The sequence below is a fragment of the Epinephelus fuscoguttatus genome, linkage group LG18 (assembly GCF_011397635.1).
Source record: "Epinephelus fuscoguttatus linkage group LG18, E.fuscoguttatus.final_Chr_v1".
Lineage (NCBI taxonomy): Eukaryota > Metazoa > Chordata > Actinopteri > Perciformes > Serranidae > Epinephelus > Epinephelus fuscoguttatus.
This window is the reverse complement of record NC_064769.1, coordinates 372071-390248: the sequence shown is the minus strand read 5'-3', so window position 1 is coordinate 390248 and position 18178 is coordinate 372071. Positions and strand designations below refer to the sequence as shown.

Sequence of the window (18178 nt, the reverse complement as noted above, 5' to 3'; positions counted from 1 at the left end):
TCTGAGAGACAGAGAGACTTGGAAATCTAGAGGATAGAGTCAGCACGGCAGAAGACACAGGGATGCGCCATCAGAGGGCCCTGAGGTACCTGCTGCACCGTGATATAGACACATAGATAGTTATAATATAAAAGGAATTAATAATCCCATTAAAAGAAAAAGAATCCTTAGTCAACTAAAGAAAATGCATTGTTCTGTGGCTCTGATTCAGGAAACACACCTATCTGAGATTGAACATTTAAAACTGAAGAGTAAATGGGTTGACCAGGTTTATAGTGCATCAAAAGAAAAGAGGGGTTGCTATTTTATTTAATAAATCTGTATATTACAACAATGAGAAAATATATCAGGATGATGAAGGCCGATATGTTATGGTGATTGGAACAATTGGTGGAATAAAAATAACCATATTGAATGTTTATGCCCCTAATGAAGACTGTCCACATTTCTTTAAAAAGTTGCAGCTCTATTGGCAGATAAAAGTGAAGGAATTATATTAGTGGGGGGTGATTGTAACTGCACATTAAATTCAAAACTGGACAGGCTACCTGCAATAACGTCTCAATCTAAAACGTCTAAGGGGCTATCAAATATGATGAAAGAGCTTGGGCTAGTGGATGTATGGTGGCATTTCCACCCTAATGAGAGAGACTTCACTTTCATGTCCCAAGTACATGGGAGTTATTCAAGGATCGACCTTTTTTGTATATCAAAAAACAAATTTAATAGAATAAAAGAAAGTAAAACTGAGGCAATCACCATCTCAGATCATGGCCCAGTTAGTATGAAAATCACTGGAGACTTAATGTCTCATTATTAACAGACACAAGTATTAAGCAAGAAGTAGGAGGAGCTCTATCTGAGTATTTTGCTATAAATGATAATGGTACTGTCCCGCCCTCGGTTTTATGGTATGCCAGTAAGGCCACAGTAAGAGGAAAGATCATCTCCACAGGAGAATAAGAAACAAAGGCTTGCAAAACAACAAGAATTGGAAACTGAAATAAAAAAAATTAACAAGGGAACACAAACAACATGGAAAAGAAGATACATTTAAAAAATTAAAGGAAATGAGACAACAACTGGATGAGGTTCTGACATACAAGACAGAGGGAGCTTTTAGGTATAGTCATAGAAAGTATTACAAAATGGGTAATAAAGCCAGCAGGCTGCTGGCCTTTCAACTCCGAAAAGCCCAATCTAACCGTGCAGTCCCTAAGATTAGAAATCCTGAAACCAACCATGTTGAGACCCATCCTACTAAAATATCAGATTCATTTGCATTATTTTATAAACAGCTACATAAGGCTGAAGAACTAGAATTTAAGGAAGAAAAAAATTCTTATTATGTAAATTATATAACTATGTACTAAAATCAGGAGACCCTCCAAAATCATGGTCAGAAGCCATATTGACAGTTTTGCATAAGGAGGGGAAGGACCCCCTACAATGTGCTAGTTATCGCCCAATTAGTCTTTTATGTGTTGATTATAAAATTTTAACTTCTATCGTGGCTACCAGAATTCGGCGGCTGTGGCTCAGAGGTAGAGCGGGTCGTCCACCAATCGAAAGATCAGCGGTTCGATCCCAGGCTCCTCCAGGCTGCATGTCGAAGTATCCTTGAGCAAGATACTGAACCCCAAATTGCTCCCGATGGCTGTTCCATCGGTGTGTGAGTGTGTTAAAACTGAGTAGCAGGTGGCACCTTGTATGGTAGCCTCGGCCACCAGTGTATGAATGTGTGTGTGAATGGGTGAACGTGACTCGTAGTGTAAAAAGCGCTTTGAGTGGTCACTAGATGACTAGAAAGGCGCTATACAAATGCAGGTCCATTTACCAATTCAAAAATATGTAAAGAAATTAATAAAATCAGATCAAATGGGATTTATTTTAGGCCGCCAAGGAACAGATAATATAAAGAGAACTTTAAACTTGCAGTCAATAGCGGCAAGAGACAAGCAACCATCAGTGCTTCTCAGCATAGATTCTGAGAAAGCGTTTGATCAAGTTGACTGGGTATTTCTGAGACAGACACTGATAGAAATGGGCTTTAGGAAAGAATCTGTAGCTTGGATTAGTCTATTTTATAAAGAGCCTAGCTCAAAAGTTGGAGTGAACGGCTATTTTTTCCAACTTTTTCAGGGTGGAACGGGGTGTGAGATTCACTGTTCCCCGTCTTGTTCGCCTTTATTATTGAGCCTCTGGCAGAGGCTACACGGCAGAATGCTCAAATTCAAGGAATAGAGGATGAAGGTGGGACAATTCATAAGATAGCTTTGTTCACGGACGATATTTTGCTTTTTGTAAAAAATCCACTATTTACAATTCCCGCACTTATGAAATGCCTACATGAATATGGATCAGTGTCTGGATATAAAATTAATGAAAATAAATCAGAAGCCATGATGATTTCTGAGACCTGGCCCTTACAATTAAATGAAAATGTCTCCTTCCGCTGGTCTAAGCAAGGATTTAAGTATCTGGGAATTATGATTACACCCGATCCCAGTCAGTTGTTTGAGGCCAACTACAATAAATTAATTAAACAAATAAAAAGCGATGTAGCACGATGGGAAGTCCTTCCCCTCTCTTTACTTGGAAGAGTTGAGACAGTAAAAATGAACCTACTACCTAGAATTCTTTTTTTATTTCAATCCTTACCTGTTAGAGTACCTGTATCCACTTTAAATATATTAGACAAACTAGTTTCTACATTTATTTGGCAAAAGAGGCCGAGGGTAAGACTCAAAACTCTTTGTCTGCCTAAAGATAAGGGAGGCCTGGGTCTGCCAAACTTTAAAAGCTATTATTGGGCTGCCCAAATAAATGTAATAGTGACATGGATTGAGAATGACCAAGAGGCAACATGGACCCAGATAGAGCAGAGCTCAGCTAGAGGTGTTTCTTTGTCAATATTACCTTTTATTAATACTAAGTCAATAAATAAAATAAAAATAGAGAAGGAATGGATAAAACATACTTTGAAGGTTTGGACAACAGTTAAAAAAATGCTCAAGGGATCAGAGTCAATTTCAAGGGCTATGATGATAGTGGGAAACATAAAATTCCCACCTTCTGTGTGAGATAGTGGGTTTAGACCAGGAGTGGCCAACCCACGGCTCGCGAGCCACATGCGGCTCTTTGCCCATCAGTGTGCGGCTCTTCGATCCATTAATTAAAACCATCAGCGTGCAGCTCTTCCATCATAGAAAAATCAGTTTATTGTTATGAGTGCATATGGCCCTTTAAGAAGTGTAACAGGCTTAAGTGGAGCGAGTGAGAGAGAGAGGAGTGCGCACGGGCAGGTGAGAGGGTGTGGAGTTCGGGGGGAATGCAGGACTGCAGCGCGGTGGCGATATCGCACAACAAAAAATGTCAGGGAAGAAATGCGTGTCTGTGTGTGTGTGTGTGTGTGTGTGTGTGTGTGTGTGTGTGTGTGTGTGTGTGTGTGTGTGTGTGTGTGTGTGGAGAGAGTATGAGAGAGGGAGAGATTGTGTGTGGATGTGTGTGGAGTAGTGTTGCATGGTATACTGGAACCAATGGCAGACCGCAGTAGGCTGCTACTTAAACACCACGGTACATGGCATGGTGCCACTACTGTGAGATAAGTTCAAAGTCCAAACAAAGGAGGGTGAGTGTCCATGCGCTGGCCAATAACAGCCATAGTGCTCCACGGCACAAGATAACGGCTTACCGGCGACCAAGAAGCCTGGCTCCAGGTGAATAAATTGGCGTCATGACTGCCCAGAAATACCTGAACAGCTGAGCCGTGGTGGCACATAGGTATGAGGCGTGTCAGAGGAGAAACGAACCGTTCACATTTCTCTCTTTGTGGCAGGTAATGGCCCACAAACCTCACCGCACTTTAGGGACTGTTCTTTACTTATGGAGGGACTGTTCTTTACTTGTTAGGGGAGGAGGGTGGCTCGTTGATTTTCATTTTATTTATTTATTTTATTTCAGTCCTCCCCTATGTTAATCACTTATTGATGCCGTTTTTGAAGTATGAATAAGTCAGTAAGTAATTTATTCCATTGAAATATCATTGATGTATTATAGAAAAGTGATTTATCTTTTTATAAATGACAAAAGGCACATCTGCCTCATTTTTGCTATGATCTCGTGATACTACTCAGAACCGTGATATTTTCACTGGTATCGTACCGTGGGTCCCAACTTTGGTACCGTGACAACACTAATCTGGAGAGAGTATGAGAGTGGGAGAGACTGTGTGGATGTGTGTGGAGAGAGTGTGAGAGGGAGAGACTATGGGTGTGGAGTGGGGGTGGAGAAAGACAGTCAGCGTGGGTTCTCTCCGGGCACTCTGGCTTCCTCCCACAGTCTAAAGACATGCAGACTGGGGACTAGGTCAATTGATAACTCCAAATTTTCCATAGGTGTGAATGGTTGTCTGTCTCTATGTGTCAGCCCTGCGATCGTCTGGCGACCTGTCCAGGGTGTACCCTGCCTCTCGCCCGATGTCAGCTGGGATAGGCTCCAGCCCCCCCGCGACCCTCAAGAGGATGAAGCGGTTAGAAGATGAATGAATGAATGAATAAATAAATCTGGCTTTGGAAATGTATGGATTTTGATTTTATGTCATTTCGTGTTTGTGTGAGAGAGGGAGCGCGTTTGTAAGCACACGTGTATGATGTGGCTCTTTGTACTACCACGGTAATTTTTGTGGCTCTTTGTCTCTGACTGGTTGGCCATCCCTGGTTTAGACGGTGTGCAGACAAAGGTCTTCTTATAATTAATCAGCTTTTCAAAGGGACACAATTTAATCTTTCTCTCAACTACAAGAACAGTTTAACCTTCCATCAGAAGATTGATATAAGTACCTCCAGATAAGAGATTATGTCACAAGTCATAGAGAAAGGGAGTTGGTTAGCAAAAACCCCAATGAAATTGAAGAATATTTTATTAGTGTTATGGAAAAACATCTACCATAAAAAAAAACAACACATATCTAATATATATAAAAGGTTGATAACTGACATTTCACAAAATACAGATTACATTAAGGAAAAATGGGATTTACAATTAAATGTTATAATTGAAGATACTAAATGGGTGGATATATGGGCAGGTTGCCATAAGGGAATAAATAGTCAATCGTGGAAAGAATTTGACTTGAAAATAAAGATTATATATTTTAATACTCCGTTAATTTTCCTCATTTGTAAAAGATCCCACTGTGGCACTATGTTGGCGAAATTGTGGGAAAATAGGAGACACCACACATATTTTTTGGGATTGCCCAGTTATTCAAGGATTCTGGGAGAATGTTAAAAAAAGAAATTGATAATATTTTGAAGGTGGATGTCCCATTGGAACCAGTGTTGTTTTTGTTAGGTGCCACATCTAAAGATCAACATAATTCAGATCAGCGATATATATTTAGAATTCTTTTATTGATCGCAAAGAAAATGATTTCAATGAACTGGAAGACTGCTAAACCACCAAATGTATCTCAATGGAGGCAGAGACTGAAGAGTGTTTACCTGATGGAAAAAATGACCGCAACTCTGCAGATGACTATGGACACTTTTGAGAGGAGATGGACTTATGTTTCACAATATCTAAACATTTGATGAAATGGGGTGGGTGGGGTTGTTGGGGTAGACAAGGCCGTAACTACCATTGAGGACACCAAGGTCATGACCTCGGTATTTTTTCCCGACCTAAATGAATGAATAAAATGAAAGTAAAAATAAACCATTTCATTTGTGCGGTGAAAGTACGTGGGAGGACCGATGGAAGGTGATTGAGTGACTCTCTCTTCTCTATAATAACAATTATTTAAAAAAGAAAATTCTGGTACTCTTGTTTGAGCGACGCAGCTTTCATACAGCTTTGCACACACATTATTCTTAGATGGATTACTCACAGGGTCACACAGAAATGCCACACATTATATGAAAGTGCAGGACCAGAGCTTTCCAAGGATACCACACACATCACTGTGCTGTCATTCCATCATGTTTTAAATACAGATCAATTGTCTACAAAATAAAAACCTGACGAATTTCTTTACAATCCATTATACAGATCTTGTTATCAGTCACTTCATATAGTGAGGAATATCGTATCTTACCACGTCTTAGGCTTGTGTGTGTTTCTCCCTGTCTATTCACATTTGTAGTCCGGCTTTCAAGATGCAAATATCTCCATATTCTCCAGTTGTCACTCCATCAAACTTTGTATGACAAGACCAGCGCACCCCCCCCCCCCAACTGCCCAAAATGTCCCCCCAATATATAACTGAAACTGAAAAACAACAACAAAAAAACGTTCAGGTCAGGCCAAAGAGCAGCACAGAGCACAGAGAAGTCAGGATCATGTCAACAAGAAAACGTCCAGAATTTTTTTTTTTTTTACTGCAAAGTGGCAAATATTATCTTGGAGGAGATCACTGCACTTGGTTGACTATTTTTCTATTATCTTAGATGTAAATATTGCATGTTTATTTCAAATGAAACACATTTTTGACTTGTGAATGAGTCAATGGAATTTCTTGCAATAATGAAAAAATACTGGCAATTATGTCCGCCTGGTACAAACCACATGTTTTGGACAGCTGTGAAGTGACAGAATGTCCCACCATCGTGGTTCTTACATTGCCAGATTCCAGAGAGTCTTCCCTCTTCAGATATGGCAGAATATGTCAACTTCCAGAGTATCAGGGATGGTGTGTTTTTGAGTTTCTCTGAGCATGGCGGATTTGCTGCTCTTATACCTGTACCTGGTTGTCTCTTTTTTGTTTTGTTGTTGGTTGTTTTACATATTTATTTATTTATTTATTTGTTGGTTTTTTTTGCTGAGGCTGTTGTTTTGTTGTGCGAGGTCCTATGTCAGGAATTGTTATGAAGTGTTTTGTAAAATTAATGAAATGCTGAAATAAAAAGTTAAAAAAAAAAAAATGTAAATTCCAATGTAGGAGGAATACATGTAAGGCAACCCTGCATCATGAATCGCATCATGAGTTGAGTGAATCATTACATCCCTAATTACGGCTATTGTGGTACAATATGTTGAAAGTATATATTAATATCTGATAGTATAAATATGTGACAATAATCATATGTGTATGATAACAGTAGAAGTATGACTAATGATAAACAGCAGCAGGAGGCATCAGGCAGGACCACAGCAGCAGCACAACCACACACGTCAGGCACCGCTGCGATATAAGTTAACCTGCGAGACAGTGGCGCACAAAGGCTCCGGAGAAGAAGCCGAGTTAGTGACATGCAGTACAGCCAAGTTAGCGAGATGCAACAAGACATAACAGGACATGAGTGTTAGCAAAGGACAGACAGAAAGAGAGAGCACTATGAGCTCTCTAAGAAATGACGGAGCCTGACCATTTAAAGCTTTGTACGTTAACAGTAGGATTTTAAATTCAATTCTGGATTTCACAGGGAGCTAGTGCAGAGAAGCTAAAACAGGAGAAATATGATCTTGTTTCTTAGTTCCTGTTAGTACACGTGCCGCTGCGTTCTGAATTAGCTGGAGAGTTTTTAAAGACTTATTAGAGCTACCTGATAATAGGGAGTTACAGTAATCCAGCCTAGAGGTAACTGCATCTTTTCGGGTCAGGATAGGCCTAATTTTCGCAATATTACGCAGATGAAAAAACGCAGTCTGTGAGGTTTGTTTTAAGTGAGAATTAAAAGACAAATCCTGGTCAAATATTACTCCAAGGTTTCTTACGGTAGTGCTAGAGGCCAGAGCAATGCCATCTATGTATATCACACGTACTACATCATAAAGAGTCTCTGAGTTGTTTTGGGGCCAAGTACAATAACTTCAGATTTGTCTGAATTTGACATCAGGAAATTTGTGCTCATCTAAGTTATGTCTTTAAGGCATTTTTGAAGTTTAGTTAATTGATCAGTTTCTTCTGGCTTTATCGATAAATACAATTGTGTATCATCTGCATAACAATGGAAAGGTGATGTTCAGGTGATGTCTTTCTCAAGAGTCTAGATGACTGGCCCCAAACACATGACTCTGGACATGAGGTCTTCCTGTTGGCACCAGTCATTAATTTTGACAGAGTGAACACCTTTCCAGTTACAGTAAAAGACAAATACTTTGGTTAAGACTTGCTGGATCACACCGAATCATATATATATACCAGCTTGTCAAGACAAGAATGCATGAATGTCTGCTTCAGTTGAGGACCGACGTTATCATCCTTACAGTATTAAGTGAACAAACAAATGCTACTTTATCAAAACTGTAAACTGTTTAAAGGATGACAACATAGAAATCAGAATTATAAAGCAGTAGCCTACAATGACAGAAGAAGCAAAAAGGACTAAATTACAATGCAAATTGAGGGAGCTGACAGCATCAAATTTCACTTGAGTTGTACCTGGTATGATTCCGTGTGACCAAAATAATTGATTGATTGATTGATTGATTGATGCTTTAACCACATTTAAGTTACCTAAAGGTTATGTTAATTTAACCTGAACTATCATGACATCCTCATGGACCATTTTATTAACTTAGCTTAATGTAATGCTAGCTAGCTAGCTAGCTAGCAAGCTTGGTTAGCAAGGTGCATCCATGATTAACATTAACTGGAATGCTAACCTTGGCTAGCAAAAATCAGACTCCAAACAAAATGTACTTACCTGAAAAAAAAGAACAGCTGACTCCTCAGAGTGGTATAACAACTAAATGTTGAACAGACATTTTCAGGCAACAAAATAACTTTCATTAACCTGAAAACACACAGTCAGAGGTGGGGGTGTGCCATATCATTCAGGATAATACCGGCATAATTTTTTGTTGTCTAGTGATTTTGTCATAAACCTTTAGTAATGTAAACCTACGTAGCACTCATAGCTCAACAACAAAACTACATGTGAATGTGCAATAGTTGTAGCGTAACAGCCTGTCACAGGTAACAGCATGGTGATTAGAGGAGAAATGGCAGAGCATAAAGGTCCAGGTGGAAAAAACGACAACTCAGTCATTTAGGATTTTGCTGACAGAGAAGGAAATGGCCTGTTGATTTATATACACTGAACAAAAATATAAACGCAACACTTTTGTTTTTGCTCCCATTTTTCATGAGCTGAACTCAAAGATCTAAATCATTTTCTATATACACAAAAGACCATTTCTCACAAATATTGTTCACAAATCTGTCTAAATCTGTGTTAGTGAGCACTTCTCCTTTGCCGAGATAATCCATCCCACCTCACAGGTGTGGCATATCAAGATGCTGATTAGACAGCATGAATATTGCACAGGTGTGCCTTAGGCTGGCCACAATAAAAGGCCACTCTGAAATGTGCAGTTTTGAGCGAGAGGTCTGCGGTCGTTTATAACATAATGTTATAAATAATTGTTTTATGTGTTTTAATGTGTAGGTATGTATATGTTTTCAATGACGTTTATGTTGAAATAAAAATACCTACAAGTAGTTATGTTTCCTTGTATTAATACATTTACAAGTACGTTTCCTTGTATTGGTTTGCCCTCTTGTGGACATAATGCGAAAAAAAAAAAATTCGAATGGTTCGAACCTATGAGTTATTTTTAGAAGGAATATTCGAACATCATTTTTGAGCAATTTTGACAGCCCTACTGCCAAATTGTCTGAAACACCTTTGGAGAGGGCTTTTGGTAGAGAAATGAACATTCAATTCACAGGCAACAGCTCTGGTGGACATTCCTGCAGTCAGCATGCCAATTGCACGCTCCCTCAAAACTTGCGACATCAGTGGCATTGTGCTGTGTGATAAAACTGAACATTTTAGAGTGGCCTTTTATTGTGGCCAGCCTAAGGCACACCTGTGCAATAATCATGCTGTCTAATCAGCATCTTGATATGCCACACCTGTGAGGTGGGATGGATTTTCTCGGATTTGTGAATATTTGAGGAAAATGGTCTTTTGTGTGAAAAGAAAATGTTTTAGATCTTTGAGTTCAGCTCATGAAAAATGGGAGCAAAAACAAAGTGTTGTGTTTATATTTTTGTTCAGTGTATATAGATCCCTGGGTAATTTTTTTGTATTTGGGAACTGTTTAAATGTGTGTAAATTTTTTTTTTTTTACAAATTTGTCATATGGTCAAGGATATCATTATCACAAAAATACCCTGAAATACCGTGATATTATCTTATGGCTATATCGCCCACTACTTGTCAGAGGGTCAAAGTTTGAAGAAGAAAACACAAACATCAAACAGTAGCTCGACAAATACAGTGTCAGAGACACTGATTGTTATGCCTCTACCCTAAGGTCGCTGTGGTTGTGACTTGTCAATCAAAGGTTAGCCACGCCTCACAGCACACGCCTGCTTTATTGTCTACTTGAGTCAAAATGGGTACATAATTTACCAAATGAACATCATGTTGTATTAAAAAAGACTTCAATGGAGCCCATAAACTCATTAGGAAAATGTTTTACCAAGGTATTAAATCAAGCAACTTATGGAAGAGACAACTAATACAAGAAATTTTTTAAAAAAATTGAGTGATTATGATAGCAACAACAAAATGCTGTTCAAAGTAGAGACAGAAGGGATACCTTTGTGAACCAGAGTATAGAGAAGAAGAACTTTTGCTGAGGGAGACTGGACAAATTGAAAGAGAGAGAGGGGGGGGGGGGGGAGTTCTGTGGAAAGTGGAGGCCCAAAAACAACAGAAGGTAAGTGTGTGACTTGTAAATGCATGCATGTCATATACCCAGAGAGCTGGACTTGGCCAACAGACATGACACACTACACAAAATGAAATGTTGTTGTAGTAACGTAAAAAGCACCAGCAGATGGCAGGAGCTACATTCGATGTACCGTATGCAAATGTACAAGTCACTGAATCCTCCACAACCAACTTCCGACAAATGTTTCACAATAAAGGCCGATTTAGAAAATGGAGGGATTCTCTCAGCCGAGGTTATAAGGGTCTTTTAATCTGAAACAAATTCAGGAAGTGTTAAGATGAAGTAACGGCGTGATGCATTAACTTTATCAAGGCATAGGGGGCAGATAAAAAGTAAAAATATAAAGATACAGAGGTATTAATAAATAATGGCCCATTTATAATGTAGTCTGTTTCAAATGAAGCTGGTAGCCTCTGCAGTTGTGGTGAGAAAAAGCCCCTATTTTTTAATTTTTGTACTTTATATCTGTCTCCATTATGAAGAAATAACATTGTTTGCTAGTTTGATGCTAATGGCAGTACTCAGCGGGTTGACAAAGTGCCTCTGCTGTTTCCTTTTTACTCCGTGTGGTAAGGTCCCCAGAGGAAATATTAAAAAGGCTGGGGTGTTGTTGCCCTGCAGTTGTCTATGACAGCAGCTAACTCTGTGTTTCTATTGGTCAAAGTGACGGCTGATGGGAGTAATCGTGAACGACAAAAAGAAAATCAAACATGCTGGACTTTCTGAAGTACATTGTGCTCTTTATTTTATTTGGTTTTCAAAATAAACTTGGTTAAATGATTTCAGTGTGTGTGTATATATAAGAACTTTTTGAATATTTTGAGCACATTTCAACAATATTGCAATAATAATGATAACCGTGATAATTTTGGTCACAATAACAGTGATATGAAATTTTCATACCGTTACATCTCCACACAGGACATTGGATACCACTTACCAAACAACCACTTTACTGGTTGTCTGGTAAGTCGTTTTATTTATTTGTAGGTCATAAGCATTCTTTGTGCCAAGTATGTGGACACAGCTCTCATTTTGGTTATACAAGGACCGGATGGCTTGTAGCAGCGTGCCTGGTATCCCATATTCCCGCAGTACCCCCCGCAAAAGTCCCCATGGGATGAGGTCGTAAACCTTCTCAAAGTCCACAAAGCACATGCAGACTGGATGGGCAAACTCCAGCGATCCCTCCAGCAGCCCTGCAAGAGTAAAAAGCTGGTCCACTGTTCCATGGCTGCATCCCAAGTCTCTTAAAATTACTGCTAACCACCTTATCTAGCCACCTTATCTAACTGTTCAGTCCCTCCCACTTAGGAAAACATGCAAGGAGTCAGGAGTTAGGAGTTAGGAGTGAGGAGCGAGGATTGCTGATTAAGAGGCATGAGACGGCCTTACTCTGAAGCGTCACCTAAAGCGACATCCTTTTCTGATGACGGCGACAGATCTGCTGCATAACGGAGCCAGCGTTTGGCGTACATCCCAAGTCACATTACATTCGCTGATCAAAGCCGTAACCCCCACCCCCTGCCGTCATGACTTTGGTCACACACTTTTGCATGTATTACCATTGTTACTGAGTCATTTGCCGAAGTTTGGTGCAATTTAAGAACGGTCTGTAGCCCTGCCACTGTCACTGTGATGAGCATCATTATCATTATTATTATTATCATCATCATCATCATCATCATCATTATTATCACTATTATTAAATCCACTCGCCATCATTCAACAAGTCAGCTGCTGAGTGAATAAGTGAGAGAGAGAGAGAGAGAGAGAGAGAGAGAGAGAGAGAGAGAGAGAGAGAGAGAGAGAGACAGACAGACAGAGACAGAGACAGAGAGAGACAGAGAGAGATGCAGGACAGACGGTAATGACAGTAGCTTACAACAACATTAACGAAAGTAATAATATTAATTAATATTAATATTAATATTAATAATTAATATTACCTATAAGCTATTAAACATTATTCCACTCACATGACATGCAGGACAATTAATGATGGGCAAATGTGTTTGTGTGTGCGTGCACGGTTGTTATATCAGCACGTGTGGTTCTGGACATGAGCAGCTGCACATTCAACAGCCACACATCACCAACAGTCCGCTGAACAACGCAACGGGTTGTGAATGAAATAAACTTAATTATAACATGACAGTCTTGCAGGAAATATCATTAATGTTACTCTTTGTAGTCACATAGGCATGTGAATTACAGCGTTTCATTGCAAAGAATGCATGTAACGGGTACACTTGCGCTGTTTCTCCGCCATCTCGTTCAAATGAGCCAGACGTAGGGGGCGAGTATTTAGACGTAGGGGGCGGGTATTTATACGTCAGGGCCTCAAGCTGAAAAAGACTCCCTGTTAGGAACCTCTCGTGTTACCTTAATCATCGCACCTAACAGATCCCTCCTAACTCCTAATGCTAACTCCTTACTGGCAGGAATAAGAGACATGAGGCGGCCTTAAAGATGGCTGACCTCGAACGACTTCCGGTTCAAGTAAGGAGTTAGGAGTTAGCGGTATAAAATAAGAGACTTGGGATGCAGCCCATGACCAGGACAGAATCTACATTGCTCCTCCTGAATCTAAGGTTCTATAATCGTTATTTTCCCTGATGGCAAGGTACAGCAGCACTCTTCAGCTGTGTCTCTCACTAATTTGGCCATGAGTTTACATAATCCTCTGTGAGAAATGTTCACTGCAAACGCAGCTGCAGTGAACATTTTTACTCAGTTGTCTCAGTCCTGAGTGTTGATGTCTAGATTCAGTTTAACTAGCTACAGCTGTTTTCCATCTTTGTTTGAACAGGCCAGAAAAACACAAGCATGCACCATCTTAGAAATCTTTAGAAAAGTTAAGTTTTGTTTCAGCCTGATCATGCAACAGCACCTGACTTAATGGTTGACCTGTGGCGTAATACAGTGCACGGCACAGTTGGGCTTTTGTGTAGGAATATGATTATGGTTGAGAAAATGTAGCATCAAAGAAGAGGGCTGTCTGAGCATGAGATGAAAATATTCAGAATATAGCATCCACTTAGACTGATGTACAGTACAGGCCAAAAGTTTGGACACACCTTCTCATTCAATGCGTTTTCTTTATTTTCATGACTATTTACATTGTAGATTCTCACTGAAGGCATCAAAACTATGAATGAACACATATATATGCCTTCACCATGGAGACACTGTGGTGTATTTATTTCGTTTGTATTTTGTACCAACACAGAATATAATGGGGTTTTTTTGTATTTTTCACTTTATTTTTTTCCAACACAGAACATTAATTTCAACTTTAGAATTACAACAATATTTAGCAAGTAGAACGAGACGTGCTTTCCGGCCACCAGATGGCGCTATTTTCACAGTCTTTCGAAATTGGAATTGCTGCTGAGGCTGTCAGATGATAGACTTTTTATTATTTTATCCACTTTGCTTCAACCGATCACCACCAAAATTTTATCATCTGTTCTTGTCCCATTATCCACCTTTCCTGAAAATGTCATCAAAATCTGTTCATAACTTTTTGAGTTATTTTGCAGACCATCAGACAAACAGACCAACGCCAGCGAAAACATAACCTCCTTGGCGGAAATGTGAGTTCCATCTCAATACTACACATTTCATTTTGATCATACACATAAATCTTTGCTTACTTTCATCACACTGCCCTTTGATGGTGTGCTCAGATAAAACTACAGAACAAGATGTTAAAAAAAACGTGCTTACTCACTTAATACAAGTTTTTGTCTTTTGTTCTAACATGCAGCCATTTTCTGTCCAAAAAAAAGAAGCCTACTCTCTGTTTCATTGTACATGGTAATTGTGAGCTGAAATAATGTTTTTTAGGATGGAGGATAATGCATTTACAGCAAAGACAGTACTGCACCCATCAGTATCCATGGTGACAGATGCTTCCTGCTTGTAGCAGGAAACAGAAAGTATCGCCCACAGTGTGCCTGTTTATTTATACCTTCCTTTTTTTTCCTTTTAAATAGTCCCCCACCAGCCTACGGCTACTGCACAGTGACACTCTGTGTAGTGACAGGGCCTGTGTGACATTCATGAGCATACATAAGCAGGAGAGTAAGACAGCTCACATAGCAGCCTCTGGATTCAGCCCAGAAATTAAATAAGAAAGAATAACAGATGCACAGATCCACTGTGGCATTTTACATAATTTGAAATCTTAATTCTCCATTGTGCTCTCATAATCAAAAGAGCAGTTAGTTGCAGTGAAGAGGCAAACACCATACTGTCAATCATTTAGTTTCAGGGTTGGGATCAGGTCAGTCATCAATTTTTAAGTACGGTTAGTGCACTGCTGTAATAATACAGCACTCTATAGACTGTTGACCGACCTCCATTCTGATGTGAAACCTGATACCAATTTTAACATACTGTGGTATTTTCTGCTATTTTCTGGGTTGAACTTAATATCTACAAATATATTGTGTACAGTCTTTGATCTTTCAGGGTGGCAATACTGGATAGTTGTCCTTGTTTCTATGTGACGTTACAGGGTTTTAGTGAGGAACTGGGTGGAGGGTGGGAGGGTCATATTCTGCTTGTGGCCCAATAGATGCTAGAACCGGCCCTATACCACACACACACACACACACACACACGTTTTGACAGCCGAGATTCACGTTTAGTGTCGCAGACAGACATACATCTGCGCGCCGCAACAACACGCGTACACACAGCAGCCATGTCCATCAAGCATGGTGTAGCCTATCATTCTACATACAGTGTCCTGTCAGAACAGCAGCTACGTCCGACACGGTGTTTAAAGCCCATAAGAACCCCCCCAGTCAGGCCTGCTGCTGCCGTGTATCAGCGCTGCACAGCTAATGCAGGCTAACGCTTTGGCTGTGCGGTACCTACCTTTCCACCAGGCAGAGTCGTCGCTGCTGCTGCTGCTGCTGCTGCTGCTGCTCCTGCGGTTGTGTTAATGAAAACGACAGTGCGAGTCCATAAAACGAGTCAAGCCACGGTGGTTGATTAAGCCCAAGCGGTGTTTTCCCAGTAGTGTCCAGGGTCCTCCTTTGAGTCGAACGTGAAGCCAAGGTCGTAACGTCTGATCCGCAGGATCCACAAACAGTGCGGGATACATTAGACGAAATCATACAAGCATGGCTTTAGTTTGCCAAATGATTTCTAGTCATAAAAAGGAGTGAAAATGAATAAATACCAGCAGCAGGAAGTGACAGGTAGCCACACTTATCTTGACAGCCAGGTGTGTTGTCTAATCAGCCGCTCGGCTCTGAAGAGAGCTCCCGCCTCCACTAACAGCGGGCCACTCAGAGCGTTGCTCTTAACAAGCGTCCCTCAGACGCAGGTGCATCTATGATGCCTTCACGAGCTTACCGTAGGCTCGTACATCATGGGCCGTCTGTGGAACGTTTCTAAAAATTTTCTCAAGCAAGAACGCTTGACTTGGTCACAGCAAATGTAGGCTAATCCTGTATGATGGCAAGTCCATTTGAAACCCCAGCAGAGAAAAAACCAAATTAAAACCAAATGAATTTCCACTATGCATTTTCAAGATGCCTAAAGCAAATTTGAAGTGAAAGGAATTAAAAGGAAAGAAAATATAAAATGAAATGTTTTCATGAATGTTTTAACCTTAATTTAGGATTTTTAATTAGAATCAGAAATACTGAGGTCTTCAACAGGGGGTCCGCGACCCCTGGGGGGGTCTGCGGTGGTACTGCAAAGGGGTCGTGACATTTTTGGTTGATTCGACAATTTTTTGTATTTTTTCCCCCATTTTTTTTCCACAAATTATAATGTCTTTAAATACACATGAACATTAATCCAACATATTGTAGCAAATGGATAAATGGAGGCAAAAGATGTTATCTTTCAGTCAGAAATGCACACATTCAGCAACATACAGGAGCTCTCTCAAACTGGGCACCGGTTCACTCACAACATTGCTGTGCCAATCACGCGGCCGCATGTTACATGCTGGCTCTGTCAGGTTCCCCGTGATTGGCCGAGAGCCTATTCAATCCCCAGTAGTGTTGTCAAAAAAATCCATTCTCAGATTAGATTCGGCACTCCGAGACCTGTACAAGGATCGAGAGGTCAATAAAGCTCCCGTTTAAGCATGTGAATCAGGCCTATTTAATTAGCGGCCCAGAAGCAACCTCTGAGTGGCCCAGGCAGGGATCAGTACCGAGACTTGGTGTTAAACGGCCAGAGGCAAATTTAATCAATCAATAGTAGTAGCCTAAGCTCCAACGTTATTGGCTCTTATGGTTACTTTTTAAAGTTTTGGTTTCATGTATTAGCATTCTGCAGCCTCTCTCCTGCTCTCTGCATGTCAGGGCTGACCTCCTCCTCACAGCGCACACACACACACACACACACACACACACACTAGGGGTCCGTTTCAGAAAGCAGGTTCAACAAACTCTGAGCCTAACCCTGAACTCTGAGTTGATGGGAAACTCTGGGTTAGCGTTTCAGAACAACTGATTTCAATCAGTTCAATCAACACAGAGTACATTCACTTTGAGTTAAGCGCGTGCACCATGACTTTAATAAAAAGCCATCATCAATGGAGCCCCGATACTACGATTCACCATGGCAACAGGTGACAAAAAAGGTCGGCGTATTTCACGCTGGTAGAGTTGGAAATTTTAATGCTCTCGTACAGCGGATTTGAAGAAATCTTTAGAAAAAGGAGTTTGCAGCTGCAGCTGCAAAGGAGAGGGAATCGGCATGGGAGAAAATTGCTGCTCGAGTCAATACGTAAGTTTAAATGTATTTTATTCATGTGTGTAATCACATAATCATATTGGGTGAAAACTGGTGGAATGGTATTAAAGCTAAAATTTATTTCACTTAGATGCAATCCCACAGGCGAAAAAAGAACGTGGAAGCAGCTCAAAATGAAATATTAAAACATCATTCAAACAGGTGAGACTTCAGCATAGTAGTCTCATAGGGTTACCTGATTTGAATCATGTTTACCAGTAAATATCATTCAGTGGCTGTTTCAGTGTGCATTATCCCCAACATAATGCTGTTTTCACACACATAAATGTCCTCTCACCTGTATCCTGTTAAATTAGGCCTATTTAAAGTAACATCTGACTTCTACTCAGCCAACAGAAAGAAGGCTGAGGTCCGTAAAACAGGTGGAGGACCACCACCACCACCTCTGACAGAGGCAGAGGAGCTGGCCCTGAGCCAAAACACTGGGAGGCCAGTGGCAGAGGGAATTCCTGGAAGGAGCTCATCTTCTGAGCCAGTCACCCCCCAGGAGCCACCAGCCTTCATAAGATGTAATCGGCCTAGGCCTATATCTTCTTTTGGGCCAAATATTAATTTCCCTTTAATGGGTTTTTCTTTTGTCCCAACAGATTCTGTTGGCGTTCTCTCTCTTATGGATCCTTATGCCACTGCTACTGTAAGTAGCCAATACCCCATAGATTATGCTATATAGTAGTTTAAAGCATACTGAAACACAACA

General features: G+C 40.4%; 1 protein-coding gene across 3 annotated transcripts in view; it reads right to left on the bottom strand.

Moving 5' to 3' along the window:
- The window catches only part of ralgps1 (Ral GEF with PH domain and SH3 binding motif 1), a 315193-nt gene extending 299225 nt beyond the window's left edge, over positions 1 to 15968 (bottom strand). For 2 of the 3 annotated variants that reach the window (XM_049604029.1, XM_049604031.1), the window contains exon 1: positions 15580 to 15968. The gene's annotated coding sequence lies outside the window, so the exon portion shown is untranslated. The remainder of the gene's footprint in view (positions 1 to 15579) is intronic. The other variant, XM_049604030.1, reaches the window with a different exon arrangement.
- Positions 15969 to 18178: the final 2210 nt, after the last annotated feature.